This window comes from Sciurus vulgaris (assembly GCF_902686455.1).
Source record: "Sciurus vulgaris genome assembly, chromosome: 4".
NCBI lineage: Eukaryota > Metazoa > Chordata > Mammalia > Rodentia > Sciuridae > Sciurus > Sciurus vulgaris.
The window spans coordinates 81269555-81281866 of NC_136464.1; the positions used below are offsets into that span (position 1 = coordinate 81269555).

The 12312-nt window shown below is 35.9% G+C and overlaps 1 protein-coding gene and 1 pseudogene across 4 annotated transcripts in view; one reads left to right on the forward strand and one right to left on the reverse strand.

Annotated features, from left to right (window-relative positions):
- LOC306660154 (cGMP-dependent protein kinase 1) overlaps positions 1–12312 on the reverse strand; it is a 1225718-nt gene that overhangs the window by 262935 nt on the left and 950471 nt on the right. The window lies entirely within an intron of this gene.
- On the forward strand, positions 3205–7273 carry LOC306659254 (large ribosomal subunit protein uL23-like; annotated as a pseudogene). Its single transcript has one exon. The product of its transcript is annotated as a large ribosomal subunit protein uL23-like (transcript).

Sequence of the window (12312 nt, forward strand, 5' to 3'; positions counted from 1 at the left end):
AAAAAAAAAAAAGAGACTGGGGATATAGCTCAGTGGTAGAGCATCCGTGGGTACAATCTCCAGTAACACACACACACACTCACACACACACACACACACACACACACACGAGTGAATTTAATTTAAAATAGACATTTGATCTAAGTGAAAAGTCATACTTCACAGGAACATAACACCCCTTCCATAGTTGCACATGCTAAATCATCTTCAGGAACAGTCTTCTTAAGTCTTCTTAACATAACTGTCAACTTTTGAAGTAAATGCCATTGCTTCTTCAGCAAGATTTGGATCAGGTTGCTATGTAGTACTAGTACAAGATTTGGATCAGGTTGCATGTAGTACATTTACTTCAGTGTAGCTAGTCCTACATGGCAACCTGATCCAAATACGTACATCGTGAGTGGTAAATGTCAATAAATAGTATGTGTGAGTTATGTATTCACCAACAAATTTGTAAAACATATGAAGTTGAGCACTTTCTTCTTTTAGATTATCGCTATAGACATTATTGCCAAAAATAAATAAATAAAGTTTTGTGCCAAAAATGAAATAAATATCCATATGCATATTTATATAACAAATGTATATTTATACTACAATAAATGAGAGCAACCAGATTCTCGAACTAGAAAGATTCCCAGCCTCCATTTTCTACATTATATTTAAGATAAACCTACCCATAAAAATCCAGTTTCCCATTAATCTCAGTGTTTGGATTCCTGGTAGCTTGAAACATTTTAAAGGTAAAAATACAATGTAGACACACTGGCTGCCAGTCAGTGACCTTAGTGTGAATTACTTCTCCCAGTGACCCTCCATATCAGAAGAAGCTACATACCACCCCTTTCCCACATTACCCTGTGCGCCTTGTTACCTCGTTTTATTGACATAGTCCTATATTTTGTCCTCAAAGATACAAGCTGGTTAAGTTATACCTGGAAAGGGTCAGAAAAGGGAGCATCATCTTCAAAGTTAGTCAAGATCAATAGGAGTGGAGAGCATGGCTGAAGCTGTATATACAAAGTAGAAGTCTACTGCTATGGTTTAGATATGGTTAAGGTGAGTCCTCTAAGGATTCATGTGTTGAAATTAATTGCCATTGTGAGGTATTAAGAGGGTGGAACCTTAATGTTACTGTGGTATTTAGAGTAGGGGACTTTGGGAGATGGTTCTGATTAGACAAGGTCATTAGGATGAGCCCCATGATTGAATCCTGGTTGAATTATAAGAGGAGGGAGGGAGAACCAAAAAGACACACGTGCATGCTCCCTGTCCCTCACCATGTGATACTCTGTGTCACCTCGGGACTGGGTCAGCAAGAAGATCAGCACAGATGTGACCCCTTGACTATGGACTTCCAAGAACCACAATACCCAGTCTGTGATATTGTGTTATTGGCACTGAGAATAGATTAATACATGTACAAATCTGTCATGGCTCATAAAATATCTCATTTAAAACATAAAAGAAATCTGGGGCTAAACCAGACATTCAAGACCTATGGTCAGTCAATTTTTATTTATTATATGGCTAGATTCACAGAACAGCCATACTAAGTTGAATCTACCCATCTTTTGGTAAGGAGAGACTATGAGCCTATAGCTTTAAAAGGAAGTGGTGGGTATTGGATCTAGCTGCCAAATCTAAACATATTATGCTTTCATATTGCACTTTCTTTAAAAAAAATGAATGATTTTATGGTACCATTCTTTCAAATTTTGTTTACTTAAAAATTTCCCTTTAAAAATTGGGGGACAATTTTGTCTTCTCTGACATGGACATCACAGATTCAGTTTTCTACAGGTTTATTTGGGATCATCAGTTGATCTCTGATATAGTTTTGGTCTAGAATGTTCCCCAAAGGCACATGTGTTGGAGAGTATGCATTAGTGTTCAGGAATGGGGAGTTTAAGGACAGGTCTAACCTCATTAGTGGATTAATCCATTGGTGGTTTCATTACTGGGAGGTGGTGGAAACTGTCAGAGGTAGAGTCTATTTGGAGGAAGCAGGTCAAAGGGTGAATGCCCTGGAAGAGTATATCTTGTCCTTGCCCCTTCCTTTCTCTCTCTTTCCTGGCCACCATGAGGTGAGCAGATTTACTCCCCACCCACTTCCTGCCATGATACCCTGCCTCCCCACAAACCCAACACAATAGAGCAGCTGATTACAGTTTGAAATGTCTGAAACCATGAGCCCAAATACATATTTCTTCCTTTAAGGTGTTTTTCTCAGGTATTTTGTCATAACAATGACAAGCTAACTAATACAACTACTAAATAATTTAATTAGTAGATAGGCAATGTTAGTTTAGCCAGCCTTCAAAAACTGCCTCAAGGAACAACTGAACAACAAATAATAACTGGTAAATGAGCAAAACTCACCAGAAACACATGCTGTCATATAAAAATTTGAAGAAGCTCAGATTGCAGGAGGAGGATTTGTTAAAACAAATAACAAATACCATTAATATGTAATCTAGCATTTTTGTTCAAATAGTATAAAAGGAGAAACAAGAATTTCTTTTTTAGACAATATCACTGAACTGCCCAAACAGGCCTTGAGCTCAAATCAGCCTTGTGAATAGCTGGGATTTTAGGCATGTACCATCACACCTGGCCATAGGAATTAAGTTTTACCAATTTTTCTACTTTACTACACTTATCTCTAGTGTTTGTCTTTCCATGAACATAAAAGATATGTGCACACTTAAGTACCAAAAATGGGAAAAGCTCTGATACTTGTTAGATTTACAAATTTTACAAAAATCCAATTATTCCCCTTCTATCACATATACCACACTTTAATTCGTACATAGCATTAACTTTATGGAAATAACATCCTTCACCAAAGAACCTTATAATTTAATGAGGTAGAAATTATACTGACTTTTATTAAATTAACTTTTTGAAATTAAATATATTCAGCGAAAGTAATGCCTTCGAAGACACTTAACAGCCTGCCTGATAACATGAGGCTCCAGCAGAGCATTTCTCAAATGAGCTCAATACTGTACTTCACCCTGATGTTTCTAAAAGACCATCATCATGCCTAAGAAACAAGCTACAAAAGCAGCATGTGTCCCATTATTTGTGAATAGCCAAATTCTTAGAATCCCCTAAGCAATTTCACAGCTCTCTCTCTCTCTCTCTCTCTCCCTCTCTCTCTCTCTCTCTCTCTCTCTCTCTCTCTCTCTCTCTCAGCGCCATGAACTGGGGAAGTCGAATATCCTGCTTTCTAGATCCTATTTGGATCCCTGCTAAATAACAAAATTGAGCATCTCTGAGTGAAACACGTGATTTGTTTCCTTTTTTAGTTGGATCACAGACAACCTGTTTCCCAACAGCTGGCTGTAAAAATCCAAGGCAGATTTTTTAAGAAACCATGGCACCAATTACAGAGCGAATTACAGAAGGGACTACATCATCTTTGTTTCCTTTGACCAATAGGTGGCACTGTGGTCAATGATATGTAATGAATGAGACAACATGATCTGAAAATGATCTGAAAAAAAATTAGACAAAGCTTTTTAATGGTGGGGGGTAGGGCAGGGAAAATATTCTATTTTTACAAGTGTCTTATCCCCATATATAGTCTTGTAGTTGCATAATTATTATTATTTATACTATTATACACTTACAAAGTATAGGTGCATAATTATTATTATTCTTTCCTCCTCCATTCTTTTCTTCACCAAAGACTGTTTAAGCTAATCATGTAACCTAGTTTCACATCTACTAAATGAAAAGGTTGTATTAGTTCAGGGTTAAAAACTTCAAGCACCTGCTAAAGCAAGTGATATATTTAAATAAATTCAGAGGTTCTGGTACCAAAGGAAAAGGAGGCTACTAGAAGCTGATCCAAAATAATTTTAATTTAATTGGTTTTGCTTTTTTCTTGGTTATTTTTTTCCAAATACAGTAAATCAAAGTGAAAGAGTCTTTAATAACATTTGTCCTTTTGATTAGATGATGTCTAGAAGCTTCTTTAGCTAACAGAACATTCTAATAGATTTTAACCTTACTAGGATAAAATCTATATAATCCACACAAGGATTTCTAATCATGTATATACATTAATATGCTTAATCCCAATATCTTTAATCTCTGATAAGTCTGCTTAAACCTAATGTGAAACCAAGTTCAAAAGTATTACTTCCCTTGTATTAAAACACATGACAGTTCTGAGGTCCCTTAACTTCCAAATTTTGCCATCTTAGGAATAGCATGTCCATCCACTTGGATCTCTGCTGTTAGAAGACTTGGAAACACCTGTGGTGCTTCAATCTTCTTCACCTTTGACATCTCATCAATCACTAAATCTAACCAATTTTATGTCCAAACTCTCCCTCTCTATTTTCATCCTAATTTTTAATCCCTGTGACTACTGCCATAATTCATGCATCTATCCTCTAGCTTTAACTAAACAGCCTGGAGCAGAGTGCCCAAACTGTGACTTACCAAGGAAGCTCAAAGCCATAATTAGGATCAAACTTTGGCCCACATTTACCCTTCCAGTCTTGTCTCCTGCATATTGCCTTAAACATATTCTGCATTCCAACCTTCAGTTGCATAGAAATACCATTACAATAAGAACAATCCAGATGACACTTCACCAGATTCCACAGTCTGTATTACCCTTGACCGCCTAGAAAATTCCTAGGTATCTTTCAAGATTCAGCTCAACTATTTTCACATCCCCAAGGTCTTCTCCAATTCTCTTAGGTAAAGAAAAATGATGAATTATTGTGTGCCTGCATATATGGACACATTTCTCACAGAATACTACAATGTGGGAGCTTGTTCTACAAGAGACGAGATCTACAATCCTCCTTAGTTGATTACTGAACCACACCTGGAGTGACTTGCGTTCACAATAGTCTGGATTTGAATCCTAACTCTACCCTTATGTAACCATGAGCTTTTCATTCATTATTAATACTAGATGTCAGAGAACTGCTGTGAAGATGAAGTGAGAAAATGCACACAAAGTACTTAGCACTATGTCTGGCACACCGGACATACTCCACCACTTAGGATTTAATATCCTCATCTGTAAAATATTGCTTGACCTGAAGGTCCAGGTGATCTCTTCTAGTTCTCAAGTTATTTGCTTTTACATGCTGGTGAGAGTGGAACTATGATGGTGTTAAGTAAATAGCTCTCTGCTGACACTGCAGTGGCAACCACAGCAAGTTGTAGCCCTCATTCTAAATCAGATCACTTTAATAAAGTTCATACACAAGGAAATCCACTTTAATTTATTAAAACAAAACACATACGAGCCTCACATACTTATGACCCCACTGAAATGAGCTTTCTTCCTCAATCTCCATCCCAATACTCATATATACAAATAATTCACTTCCAAAAATATTATTCTGCAGACCTACAACAGACAAACAAAAAAGTATTGACTACCCATTCCTTAAAATACTGAAAGATCTTCATGGGGTACAGACGTTCAAATTATCCCCCCAAATTCTGGTATTCATCTGTGTTCCTCTCAATTGTCATAATCGCTGCCCCTAGTCCCAGCAGAACACACACATACACACACATGCACACACACATATACAAACACACACCCCAGCCTATCAGCTTCTTTCAAATAATGTTAACTTTCTTTCTATTGTTGTTCTTTCTACAACCACAAATTCTTAAAAAGCTGTAAACTCTTTTGTTCAATTTGATCTTTTATAAGATCTGCTTGGAGCTGGGGGAATAGCTCAAACATAGAGCAGTGTCTAGTATGTACAAGAAAGGTCATGGGTTTAATCTCCATAATGGAAGGGGTGGTGGTCCTTTGATAGTAGCACAGGAAGCCGGAGTGATGGGAGAAAATGACCAGTTTCTTGGTTTACATGTCAGCCAATGATAGATTCAGCAAAACAATTTCTTAGAATTTTCTCATAGTAGGTAAATTTTCATTCAAGGGAAATTGTGTTCTGGTCAAAGTTCTTTGCAGATAAAGTTGGTAAGATACTACCATTTTATTCAAATTAAAGAGTGCTTATTATATGAAAAATCATCAAAGGTCAAAACCACAAATGATACTTTACTCTGGGAACTTTATCCTTCATATCGTCACTGACTCAAAAAACAAAAATATAATTAAACTGAGTAAGTGTCTGATGTTATCTTTAAAATGCCAAGGTAAATGGAGACCCTTTTCACCAAGATGGCACTGAAAGCTAAGAAGGAAGCTCCTGCCCCTCCTAAAGCTGAAGCCAAAGCAAAAGCTTTGAAGACCAAGAAAGTAGTACTGAAGGGTATCCACAGCCATAAAAATAAAAAGATCCACACATCATCTACCTTCCAGCGACCCAAGACTTTACAAATACCCTCAGAAGAGTGCCCCCAGGAGAAACAAGCTTGACCACTATGCCATCATCAAGTTCCCCTGACTTCTGAGTCAGCCGTGAAGAAGACTGAAGACAACAACACACTTGTGTTCATTGTGGACATCAAGGCCAACAAACACCAGATCACACAAGCTGTAACAATCTATGACACTGATGTGGCCAAGGTTAACACCCTGGAGGGAAGAAGGCATACGTTCAACTGGCTCCTGATTATGATGCTTTGAATGTTGCCAACAAATTTGGGATCATCTAAATAAGAGTCCAGTTCTCTAATTCTAAATATAGCTTTTTTAAAATCAACCTAAAATAAAAATGCCAAGGTAAACCAGACCTGGTCTTAGATTTTAGATAGCTCACAGACTATTGGAAATAAAAGCTGTGTAATAACAATTATATGCCCTACACTATTACAGGTGAAATCATTAGATGTAGAGAAATGTTTTTCATAAATCCACAAGCCCTAAGCTGAGAACTGAACACATATTTCATATATTACAAAGATTTTTGGAGATCAGTCTCTTATTCTGGGGGAAAAAAAGTAATATAGTTTCTTAAAGTGAAGAAATTCAGATCCATGTGACATAATCATAATTTATACTTTTAAAATATTATTTACCCACATTCACCCACAAGACTCAACATGTCTCTGAATTCTCACATTTCAGGACTAATAATGTATTATCCTAAAGACTACCAGTGGATATTATATGAAGATGAAGGATTAGGTGGTACACAGTGAACGTGACTGGGAAAGATCACAATTTTATTGTGGATATTTAATAAAGAAAAGAATGAAGTTATTTTTACAATATAAAACAATTACATTGATTCATGTAAATCAAAATAGCTTTGAAGAATAAAAGTGCTAACCCAGTAAAGTTATAAATCTGGATTACTTTGGTTTAAAATACGTTAAAAGACATGGAATATAATTAAACATATTCGACTTATTTCCTTTAAACTAAACAATACCCAAAAGATTAATGATGGAATTGTGCTAATTACCCTAAGTTCTTTTAAGTTTAAAAATCAAACAGAATCTCCTTGTAGTTCCTATTGTGTTCCTATATTGATTATTGTTATCACTTGGAAATAATAAAAAATATAGACATTACTGTTATAGCATCAAATGTGCATTCCTGGGGAATCTTGTGTCAAACAAAATTGCATACTAAAAATCACAGTGTATGAGAGACGTGGTCCAAACTATAGAATGAAAGAACCAAAATGGTTTTGTTGAAAAAAGCATAGTCCTAATAAAAATATCAGCACAATTAAGTCTTTACCAACATTTGCATCAAGAAGCCACTGTGCAGCCTTTTATCACAGGGGACTGTCCTTCCTCCTTCAAGATGACATTTCTTGAAAGAGACAAGCTTCTATTTCGAGAGCAGCTTTATCAAAGTGGAAAATATGACCCAAACATAGGTATCTTCATCCATCCTTTTCCCCTTTAAACATGGAGAAAATACCTTTTATATTCTTTATCTGCACCTCCTGCTTTCCCAGAAGTTTGATGAAATTAAAAGAGAAGAATGGCAGCTCTCCAAGTCACTAACCCAGCTCTTCCTCACAAAAGGGTGGCATTTTCTAATATTGTCTCTTTAACTGTAGGAAAATAAAATTTAAATCTTTTTAAAAATCACTTCAAAACATTAACATGCTGGGGAAAGTTATATAAAGATGCCAAAAAATTCATTTTATAACTGATCATTCCTCATATTATCAACCATGCATAAACCAGTTATCATTAAGAGAACATGCGTAATGCCAAATAGACTGTGTTGGACTAATGATTTCCAGGAATTAAGAGGTTTTAAATCTAGAAGGATTCAACAACTTAAAAAAGCGATCCATCATAAGAGCAAAGTCAAATGACATCTTGCATACAAGATCCTCATTTGAGTATATTTAATATGCTGAGGCTTACAAAATATTTGAGATGCATGTGGCAAGAAATGGATTTTGAAGTACTGATCTTTCATATAGCTTAAAAATATGTACACTCTTGAAAGTACAGTTCATATGAAAAATTTTGATTTATTTTGGGGCTTCAATATTCCATACTAATTTATGAAATGAAGGGTCTATTGCTATCAAAAGGAGACCACAACCCTGAGTGCCTACCTTGACCTAAAAGGATTGTTGGGGAACTGGATGTGGTGGTAAACCCCTATAATCCCAGCTACTGGGGAGGTTAAAACAGGAAGATTGCAAGTTCACACAGCGAGACTCTGTCTCAAAATAAAACGTAAGGGCTGGAGATATAGCTCAGTCAGTAGAGTGCTTGCCTCACATGCACAAGGCCCTGGGTTCAAGCCCCAGCACCACAAAAATAAATAAATAAATAAATAAATAAATAAATAATAAAACTTCAGAAATATTTTAGGATATAGTGCTGTGGTAGTACTGTGGTAGAGTGCTTGCCTACCATGGGCAAAGTCCCAGGTTTTATTCCCAATACCAAAGAAAAGAAAAAAAGAAGAGGACTGTCAGAAATTGCAAATGGGGCAGGTTTACTGAGTCTATTCTGCTGGAAAAGGAAGCCCCAATGACAAAACTTCCCACTAGTTAGCTCAGGTTAGACACTAATTCTTGGTGGGTTCCCTGTAGAAACCTGATAATCAGTTTTCAAAGACTCTCCAGCAGATTTTGCCTCACAGGCCACAGAAATAATATTAAAAACTAATAACCTCGTTATATTATTTAAAGAAATTAAAACAAAGGAATTAAAACAGATAGTCACAACAGGAAATATTACTGTTAAAATGATGGTCTGGGCTTTGGTTTTCTTTTTAAATCCCTGGCAAAAAGAAATATCAAAAGGTAAAGCTGGAATCCCCAGTACTGGGGGAGGTGGGAGGGGCGGGAGCCAGAAAGGAGAGATGACAGAGCAAAATGTCAATAATTATTGAAGTTAATTTATAGGTATATGGTGTGTGCGTGTGTGTGTGTGGTATTACATTATTCTATTTTATTTTAATGCTTTGAAAAATTTCTCCCCAGATTGGGCAGGGTTGGAGGTGAGGACTATAAGCAATAAGAAGTCTATTCTATTAAGCAGAGTGAGTAGTGCAGTTATAAATATAAATAAACAAAATAAAAAGAAAATTATTTGTTCATTTATTGAGTTTACTGGATTCTTATTGTTTATACATTTATTGCTAACTTACATATATTCTGATATCAAGTCTGAGAAAACGTGTCTATGTTCAGAGAATTTGATTAAGCTGAAGTGTCATATGTTATCTAAGTATTTTCTCAAGTACAAGCAAATACAAAGGATTTGAAATGTGGTTAACAAAATAAATGTAATGACCACTGTGTGTAAAATGTAGTTATCAAAAGAAAGTCTGAAAGTTTTTATTATTAACATTCATCTTTCAAAGCACTTGGGATTTTTTTTTAATTTAGTAAATTTAGTAAAGCATTATCCTAGCAGTGTTGGTTTAGAAATGAATAACATTAATTTAATTCTTAGTTACCAGGCAAAGACAGAAAAGCAAAAACTACACTCATCTCTACTTTTGGTTCATTTCACACAGACAAAACATCCAGTTGTTTTGTGCCAATAATCTAGTTTATCAGGGTTATTAGTTCCAATAGATTATTATTATGTAACTGTCCGTTTTTAAAACATTTTACAGCAATTTGGAAGGTGACCCAATTTTCATAGTTTTTGAGGAAATCTGGCATTCCTTAACGTTCTTTTGATGACTACTTTTATGCCCTTATGATTCCCATTAGACTCAAATGCACAAACATCTTTTTAGAAATGTGGTATGGTTGGAATAATAATTTGTTAGTGAAATCTTTAACAACAGAAGAGAAAAACAAATTTCTTCATTCCAATTCTAAACAGCACATATATTGGGGCAAGGCCTAATTTTACTCAGTGGGAACACTGATGGAAGACAAAAATGGTACAATTTCTTTATCACAAAGTTCCAGACATTGTTACAAACAACCAAGAAGGTCTGTACTAATTATTGACCATACAAACTGTGAGTGATACAGGGGCAACAGAATCTGAAATGGATCATGGCCAAGGTTGACTGAGAAATACTACACCACATACATCACACATATTTGTTGATTTCAGTTGAATGGTAAATAAAAGTACATTATTTCTGTGGAAACTGTTCATTTAATTTTCATTCAACGAAAGTTCTGAGCACTTGCTCTGTGCTAGTCACTGGTACAAGGACCACAGACTGCACCTCCCAAACTACCTTTTGCTCCAAGTAATTCTTTTTTATCAAGCAATAGTTACCACAATTGCCAGCCTTGGGGTGTAAAGGGGGATGGGAAGAGGCAAGGATCAGTGCAAAGAAAGAGAAGTAATTTGTTGAAAGAGGACTTCTGATGATCCTGGGTATACTATTATGAATGTGCAGTTACTGAAATCTAAGCACGAGGTGTATGAAATGATTTTGCTTCTCTCATTTTAAAAACCAATAAATGTCACTTCTAAGTCTGCATTTCAATTTCTGCCTAAACACTGTTTAAATGTATGTGGGATTTGGGGGTTGGGAACAAGGTGAATGACTTTTATATTTTCTCTTTTTAAATTTCCTACAGCTTATTAAATGTGACATGCAAACTTATAATCTTCCTTTGGTAACATCCCTGCCTTTGCTACAGCAATCATTCTGATCTTGCCAACAGGATTTTGACTCCAGTGGTGGAACAAGCAGCAGGAGAAAATGAACTCTTAATTGAAAACAAATTTTGGCTTAAACACAGGAAAAGCTAAAGAGATGTACAAAATGCATGCATTTGAGCAAAGGATGTTTTGAAGGGGAAAAATTAAGACTGAAGTAGAAGAAACGCCTGTGCATCAAGCATGAGTCAGTTAGATTTGGATACAATGTGTATTCATCTGAAGGTGCCAGGTTATGTACTCTACACTAGAACAGAGTAACTAACAGGAACACAGCTTTTTGTAATACTCAGAATTTTAGAAGGAACAGTGAGATGTGTAATTTTCATTTTGATTTTGTAGATTATTATGCGTTGAATAAGTGCCCCCCAAAGACCCAAGTGTGGAAACCCAGCCTGTGGCACTATTAGAAAGTGGAACATTTGAGAGGTGGGGCCTAAGGAATTTAGATCACTAGGGGCATGTCCTTGAAGGGAATATCGAGACCCAGCACCTTTCTATTTCTTTCTTGGTTGCTATGAGGAGAAGAGGGTTCTTCTACCACAAGCTTCTGCCATGATGTTTTGTACCACCATAGATCCAAATCAATACAGTCAAGTGACTATGGACTGAAACCATGAGCCAAAACAAACCTTTCCTACTTTTAAGTTGATTATCTCAGATATTTTGTGGCAGTAATAGAAAGCTAACACACAGATGAAACAAATAAATTCCAATAAACTAAGTGATTCAATGTTATACAGTTATTAAGTGACAGACTTGGAGTTCATATTCATATCTTCTGACTCTAAGTAAGTGCTCTTTCTGTACCATGATGTTGAATTTGATCTACAGCTCTAACAGGACTACTGTTGATAATATTTACACTAACAATGACACCTATTTTTAAGCACTCACTATGTACTTGGTACTGTGTTAATACTATATCTAGTCTATATGCATTACAATCTGATGAGTTAGATATTAATCCTATGACGACAGAAATGAATGAAATGAGGCTTGTGGAGTCAAGTATTTTTATGTTGGCCAAAAGAGCCCAAAGTCTTTTCACCAGTAAGTTCAAAAATGGAACTTGGACTTCAATCCTAACTCTCTGATTACGAAGCCTGTGTTCATGAACAGCACCACTGGTTCCCAAACTTGTCTATGAGTGCAAACACTTGAGTACTTAGAAAAATACAAATTTACAGGATTTTTTTTTCCCCCTGGATTCTGATTTAGTAGGTCAGGCATGCAAAAGAAGATGCAAACTTTTAACAAGCATTTTGGACAAATATTATACAAGTA